General features: G+C 39.3%; 2 long non-coding RNA genes across 2 annotated transcripts; both read right to left on the bottom strand.

The window, feature by feature from the left end:
- Window positions 1–224: 224 nt before the first annotated feature.
- LOC139891798 (uncharacterized) lies at window positions 225–890 on the bottom strand. The gene is made up of 2 exons (XR_011773842.1): window positions 758–890; window positions 225–427 (listed from the first exon to the last, which is right to left on the bottom strand). It is a non-coding gene; the product is annotated as an uncharacterized lncRNA (long non-coding RNA).
- A 12-nt stretch (window positions 891–902) lies between these two features.
- Window positions 903–1,925, bottom strand: LOC139891797 (uncharacterized). The gene is made up of 3 exons (XR_011773841.1): window positions 1,528–1,925; window positions 1,191–1,278; window positions 903–1,076 (listed from the first exon to the last, which is right to left on the bottom strand). It is a non-coding gene; the product is annotated as an uncharacterized lncRNA (long non-coding RNA).
- Window positions 1,926–7,870: the final 5,945 nt, after the last annotated feature.

Below are 7,870 nucleotides of genomic sequence, written 5' to 3'. Positions count from 1 at the left end.
GTAATTCCGGATCAGTTTCGGATCGGTATTCGGTTCTGCTTCGAATTCGGTTCCGATTCGGGTATTCGGATCGGGTTTGAATATTTGGGCGCGGCTCGAATATTCGGATCCGGTTCAATTATGCAATACCGGTTCGGATACTCAGATCCGGTTTGGTTTTCGGATTTTGTACTGTTTTATCAATTTCGGTTCTTATTTTATATTACATACACTCAAATAATAGATTGTACTAAAAATCAAATATGAAATAAAAGATAATTATATTTCACTAACTTATTCTCATAACATGAAAAACACCAAACATAAAAGTTCATAAATAATCCAACATGGATCAAATAACATTTGACAACGAAATTAAAAAGAATGAAAAGCAACGCAGAACGTCCTCTTGGATCAGCAAGTATCTTTATCAATCAAAATGTAACACCTACAAATAAACCAACCATATATTATATATTATATATTATATTTATAAGAATAAGAATAAAAGTCCATGTAATAAAAATTTATCTTATAACAAATTTATGGTACCGATGTGAAAATATATTGGTTCTTGATTTTGATAAATTTCGGTTTCGATAAATTTCGGTTTCGGTAAATTCGTTATCGGTACCGGCTCAGTACTACGTGGAAACCGAATTAGAAAACCGAATTTTGAAATTTCCAGTTATTTTAGTATTTCAATGACACACTGACTTTGTCTATATAGGAAATATGTATACAGTAATACTAATAATAATATGAAACATCACAGAACCTTCTTAAATCTTGATGGACGTCGACCTAACTTATTTGCTTAGTTGGTACATGATCTTTTTGTGACTAGGAAGTAGTTTCAAGTTCAGTGCAATTTCATCTATATGTTCATCTATATGGATGCCTTTCTCCATTTCTCTATATGGATGAAGATTATTCCATTCGTCCAACACTTAACTTTGAAAGAATAGTCATACCAACAGTGTCAAAACTTGTTGAGATAGGAATGATTCTCACATGAGAAACGGTACCATATCATGTCCTAAAACCAAGAACGCCAATGTCCAGCAGGTTGCCTCACCCCACCAACAGTATCAAACCTATTTCACATTGTTATCATCATAAGTGCATGGTCCAAAAGAACAGAAAAATATAAAACATATGATTAAATGCTAAAGCAATGGATTTTAAGATTCCAACTAGGAGGAACATACCCAAAGAGAAATCTTCTTCTTCCCTATCACCGCCATCAGCAATCACAGCTACTATTCATCCATTTCCATTAGTCACTGTACTATCACGCTGTTTCAAGTTCACCACCAACATGACTTCATAATTATTGCAAACGGCTTAATGTTTCATGCCAGAATATGTAACAAAAAATATAAATCTTTATATAAAATCAACTAAATTCAATATTGAATACTTCACTTTTTCTGACTTCATATCTTAATAATATAAGGAGTATTAATCAGATGGAATAATTAAGAAAATAAAACAAAAAAGTAATAACAAAGGGAATAAACCTCAACCAACATCATCAAGTTTTACCTCAACGTGATTCTTGAAATACACAATTATGCCCATTTGCAACCTCGATTTTAGAAACGGCAAAGGAAGGTGAGGTATCAGCAGCAGCAACGGTGGAAAGGTGTTGTTGGTGGTAGCAACAGCATCAGAAGCGCAGCAAAACCCTAACAAAAGCAACAAAAAACCCCTAAATTAAATAAAGAAAACCCTAAATTAAATAAAGAAGAATGCTGATTGAGAGGTGAAAAAGCGTGAACTTGAAGGGAAAGAAACAACAACGGTCGCGTTGGTGGTAGGAGAAGCGGCGTCGGTGGTGGTAGCAGAGGCGGCGCCGGCGATGGGAGTAGCGTCGATTTTGCCCCTTTTTCGTGTGTCGCACTTTGGGAAGACTGAAAAGAAAAGTTGGGAAATGGTAGGGGTTGATAACTGCCCCAATATATCACGGGATAAATGCGATTCAAATTTATTTAAATTAAAAAAAATTATTGTCAGCTACTCAAAATTAAAAAAAAATTTTGCCAAATCAAATTTAAATCTCCTAACACTTTTTCATTTTGCACCTATGAAAAGGAACGGTTGCTATGTTTTAGAATAAAAAAAAATGGCCAATAGCCTAGTGGTGAATGACTCACTCTCCCTTAGGGGAGGTGAGGGTTCGATTCCCACTAGGTGAGGATTTTCCAAATAATTGGATCAAAAACCATTCTTACCGGGCCAAATGATCCCTTGGTCCCACGCATGCAAAGATTGAAACAATGACAATGCAGGTTCGTTTATCGGGTCTGGCATGCTGTGGGAAAATGGGTGATGGTGTTTCGCCAGGCTCCAGTGGGCTACCGGGGACCACTGGATGGGTTGACAAAGTCAACACAGGGCTAACATGTCCCTGCCGATACACATGTTTTGAAACAATGTTTAAGAATAAAAGGCGGAATGAAAATTGGGGGAACAACTTAAGGGTTTTAAATTTTATGTGTTGTTTTAGCGGAAACTTTTATTTTTTTTTAACCAAATTATTTACTCCATATCTTTTTTCAGTAAAATCTCGGGGTGTTTAATATTTTATTTGACGCTGTTTACACTAAATATTGAACCGAAACCAAATCAAAAAAAATACTTAACCTGAATTTTAAAATTTGTTTTCAGATCGAACAAAATCGAAATCGAATTTGAAATCAGTTTCTGAGTTCGGTTTTTAAATTTGAGCATTCTGAATTTCGTTAACCGAAAACTGAATATCAAACCGAATTCAATTTATATGATATTAAATAAATATGTGCGCTAATGGTGTATCCTATCGTATACACGCATAAAAGGCATAATGGTTGCATAAAAGTAGCATCAGGAAGACTGGAAACAACAGTTTTGTGGAATTATCCGTCCAGCGTTCTCCGCTATACAAGTTGCTCCGTCATGCGTAAGCCCTGAAGGATGCCTAGCGCGTAAGCCCTGGCCGGAGAACGCCACTTTCAGCATAAATTTCGGATCACAAGTAACAGAACGTATCATCATCTGACACGTGTCCCCGAACAATCCGGTGGATCTGACACTATAAATAGACCCCTTGGGTCGTCATTTTACAGTGTTCAGACATTTTGACAAGCTTGAGAGCTGAGACTTCATCTCTCTCTCTAGCACTTTCTCTCACTAGAGTCATCCGGCTAGCACTTTTACGCTCTACGGACGACAGAATGATTAAGCCACCCCACAAGTTTCTACACTTGTGAACCAGGTCTGCAGGGATTATTTTCCAAGAGCAAACATCAATCGGTAACATTCGCCCACCTAAAGCTAGATTACTTCTAGTATCGTGTTGACACACTAAGCCTTACCTCATAAGGAAATAGGTGTTAATGGTGTATCATATCGTATACACACATAAAAGGCATAATAGTTGCATAAAAATAGCATCAGGAAGGCTGGAAACAACAGTTTTGTGGAGATTGTCCATCCAGCGTTCTCCGCTGTACAGGCTGCTCCGTCATGCGTAAGCCCTGAAGGCCGCCTAGCCCATAAGCCCTAGCCGGAGAGCGCCGCATTTAGCATAAATTTCGGAGCACATGTAACAGAACGTATCATCATTTGACACGTGTCCCCAAACAAATCTGGTAGATCTGACACTATAAATAGACCCCTTGGGTCGTCATTTTACACAAGTTCAGATATTCTGACAACTTTGAGAGTTGAGACTTCACTTCTGTTTCTCTCTCTACTTTCTCTCACTAGAAGTCATCCGGCTAGCACTCTTACGCTCTACGGACGACAGATTGATTAAGCCACCCCACAAGTTTCTACACTTGTGTACCGGGTGTGCAGGGATTATTTCCCGAGGGTAAAAATCAATCGGCAACACTCCGCCCTCCTAAAAGCTATATCACTTCTAGTTTCTTGTTGACATACTAAGCCTTACCTCATAAGAAAATAGGTGTTAACAATGGCGCCATCCATTAATGCAAAGAACACACGAAACGGAAAAGGAACGAAAGCAGCTGAAGCTCCATTTGTACTTGAAGCAGTCAATCATCCATCAACTGATGACATGGTCACTGTTGAAGATGTACCTATTTCACCACTAGATGGTACGATTGAAGAAACAGTTGCTGAAACTACAGAGAGGCTTAAACATTTGGCAACTAATTCGGAGAAAAGGCCAGTAATCGAAGAAGCGACAGCTAAAAGTGCAGAAAGACTTCCAAATTTTGTTACTAATCCAGAGCGACGACCATTGATGCAACCACGGCGATGTCTGTCATTTATACCTTTTCGGCAGATGGCGGATGGCAAAGACAAGCAGATAATGAAAAGGCAATCTATATCAAAGTACAAGTTATCCAGGCTACTTGACAAGCTGGGCAGTCTTATTGATGATTCTGGGGATGATAATGACCTGAGTTGTGATAATAATGACTCTGATGATGAAATTGACAAAGATGAGTTCATGTCAGAAAAGCAGGCAGTGTTGCTTTTAAATGACATTCTTAAGCAGACAGCTCCAGCAAAATACAAGCAACGCTTAGCGCAGCCCGCCGTCCGTGCTGTGGCTGTGGACAACTTTTTTGCCCTCATTACTGGAGAACAAGCCACCAAGCCACCAGCGATGGCAGAATCAACGCAGTGTTTCATTGATCGAATTGCTAATTATCCATTGCCCAGAAATCTTGCTATACCAGCAATTGGAGTTTATGACGGCACAACGGATCCGGAAGATTTTCTGACTATGTTTGAAGGTGTTATGAGGTTGCAGCATTGGGAGGATGAAACTGCGTGCCATATGTTTCCTATGGTATTGCAGAAAATGGCACGCGAATGGTTTGCTAGTTTGCCGCCAAGGAGTATTACCAGTTTTCTTGATTTGAGAGCAAAATTTGTGATGCAATACCAAAATCTACGGAGCTGTACTCTGACACATCTTGATGCACACGAGATCACAATGCATCATAACGAATCTTTGAGCAATTTTATGAAGCGTTATACACTTGAAGCACAGAAGATTCCTGATTGTCCAGAATCACAGCTTGTATCTGGTTTCATTTTCTGTTTGGACCAGCGACGGTTTAGTGCACTTGTTCATGCATTACGGTATGACTTGCCAAAAACATTGCATCAAGCTTTGGAGCTTGCATAGAGACATGTTCGAGCTGGTGAGTGTGGGTTGAACAAGTTTGATACTGGTAGTAGTAGCAAGCCGCACAACGGAGGACGGTATTTTGACAGAAATCAGAGAAGGAATGACAATTCAAATGGAGGATGGAGAGGAAACAATCACCCTAATGATTTTCACCACAACAGAAAGCCAATAGAAAGGCACCCGTTGATAATGGCGCTTACCAAAACGCCGAAAGAGATCCTTTTCACTGAACCAATTCGGACCACTTTCAATGCTCCAACACCTATGGAAGAGAGGGAGGGTCCAAAGAGTGAGTTGTGGTGTGATTTCCATGAGGCTTGGGGCCATGATACGGACAATTGTAAATCTTTGATGAGAGAAATTATAGCGAAAATCAAGGCAGGAGAACTGAATCATTTGTTGCCTGGAAAACAGTACAGGAGGAATGATCCTCGCAGGAAATTTGAGTGGCAAAGGAATGATGGTAGCAGAGGATGCCGTGGAGAGAACAGAAGAGAGCAGCATGGCGGAAGAGATAATCGGAACCAACCGCAGTACGGAGAACGGATCACAGAGTGTGAGACAACTCCAGAAGTTGTAATCAGGATGGTTTGGATTAATGATGGTCATTATGAAGAAGGTGAATCATCAAACAGCAATTTGGACAGCTGGAAATATGCCCCAATTATCTTTCAGCCAATTCAGAATTGGGCGTTGTCCGTCCAACCAGTGATCATTTCAGCAGAGATAGCAAATAAGTTTGTCAATTGTATCTACACAGATACAGGAAGTGAAGCTGACATCATCTACTGGCATTGTTTGAGAACTTTTCCAAGGCATGTGCAGAGCAGAGCTAGGCAAACGAGGTTGAAAGTTTATGGACTAACAGGAGCACCGATAAATGCCATGGGGCAGATTCGTTTTCAAGTTGTTATGGGCACATTACCATTGTTGAGAACGGAAACAATTGATTTCACAATCATAGATGGCAATTCTCGTTTTAATGTCCTTTTTGGAAGAACAGCTTTGGCTAAGTTTGGAGCAATAACATCGACGGCCCATGCAGAGGTCAGATTCCCCACTCCAAATGAAGTCGCAGCCATACATTCACAGTATGTGCAGCCAACAAGGGAAAGACCAACGTTTGCAAATGGGCCAGAAGGCAGAATGAATCAGAGAAGGCGTGATAGGTTATTCAACGAGGAAGAAGTTCAGGAGTTTTTCATTCCGTAAGCAAGAGTGAAGGCCGGACAGCGCTGGGCGCTCGGCATATGAAGAAGCAATTTGTCAACAAATTATCAAGAACAGTGTTTATCTTTTCAATAAAGAGTAGTTTCATTTAGCATTTCAATAAAAGCAGTCTTTTACAATCGTTGTACTCATGCCTGTTTGGCATTTGAAGAACACATTTCGAATTATATGATGAAGCAGCGTTTATCAAACTTACTGTGAACCATTGTGGTTATTTTGCAGTGCATACATTAGCAATTGAATACATTAAACATTCATGACGTACTAATTAGGCTTGATCCACCTAAAAGTCGTCATCAATTGTTTATGTACTGCACAGTACTGAACAATAATTTTATATTTTTCTTAAGCAAAGTGCTGCCCGTGACAAATGTAAAACATTACATTTATAACCTGCCCACAGAAGGATCGTATTTTTAAATACCTCCGATGGCGGAAGCTTTTGTGCCGGCCATTAAAGGCACAAGGGATCGGCTAGAAAACGTTTAAGTTTTACTAGAACGCACCGAGGCATGATACAAAACTCAGATACTTGTCATGACAAACATTATAAAAAATTACTTCACAGAACGAACATATATATTTTATGTATGAAGGCAAAATAATTAGCAATTCTTCCTCATATACTTTATGACGGAAGGCGTAAGACGGAGAGTTTATTGATTTATAGTCATTCTTCTAAAACACTTCATAATTCTTCCTCATTAATTTTATGATGGAAGGCGTAATCAGACATCGTATTCTTGATACTGCAAGGCATTTACGTATGAGTTACCTTATGCACTTTTCAAAATGATTTGCTCAAATTATACACTGTACAATTGTGTATAGAAATTTTATGCTCAGGTGCATAATTGATTGGTTTTAAATCGTTAAGCATAAAAATATTTGCAACAAGCATATAAGCACACATAGTCATCACAATAAAGTCAGTATATATATATAATGTTAAAGTCAGTAAGAAATTTATTACAAAACATTGTTTGAAATTTTTACAAAGATCAATTAAACTGCACGCCAAGCACATCTTGAGCAGAAGAGTCTTCTTTGCTGCATACTTCATCATAAACAGTTATCTTCAGATTTATCAATTTGTTCTTGGCCTCATCAACTTTTTCTTGAGTACCAGGAGGCATAAGTTTGGCAATGGCAGCAGAAGGAGTTTGGTTGGGAGCAAGGCGTTTGAACAGCTTGCCGGTCACATCAGCAATAGCATGGGCGTAGGCAGCATCAACATAATCATTGTAGGGATTCCCTACAAGACTGGATCCAAGCACCTTAGCTATCAGACCTGGCACACCTTTCTTAAGCTCAGCAAAATTGCCCTCGCCTTTCTCCGCCCTCCGGAGTAGCTCAACAGACTTCTCTCTCTCTCTGCACTCAGTTGTTTCTCCAGTTCACCCACTTTCACCTGCTCAGCATCCTTTTCCCCTTGCAGAACAGCAGCAACATCTTGAGCACTTTTTAACTCAACTTCTTTAGCCTTTATTATTTTCTACGCATCAT

This window comes from Rutidosis leptorrhynchoides, chromosome 2, assembly GCF_046630445.1.
Source record: "Rutidosis leptorrhynchoides isolate AG116_Rl617_1_P2 chromosome 2, CSIRO_AGI_Rlap_v1, whole genome shotgun sequence".
In the NCBI taxonomy this organism is placed as follows: domain Eukaryota; kingdom Viridiplantae; phylum Streptophyta; class Magnoliopsida; order Asterales; family Asteraceae; genus Rutidosis; species Rutidosis leptorrhynchoides.
Note: the sequence above shows the minus strand (reverse complement) of the source record. Positions and strands in the feature narration are given on the sequence as shown.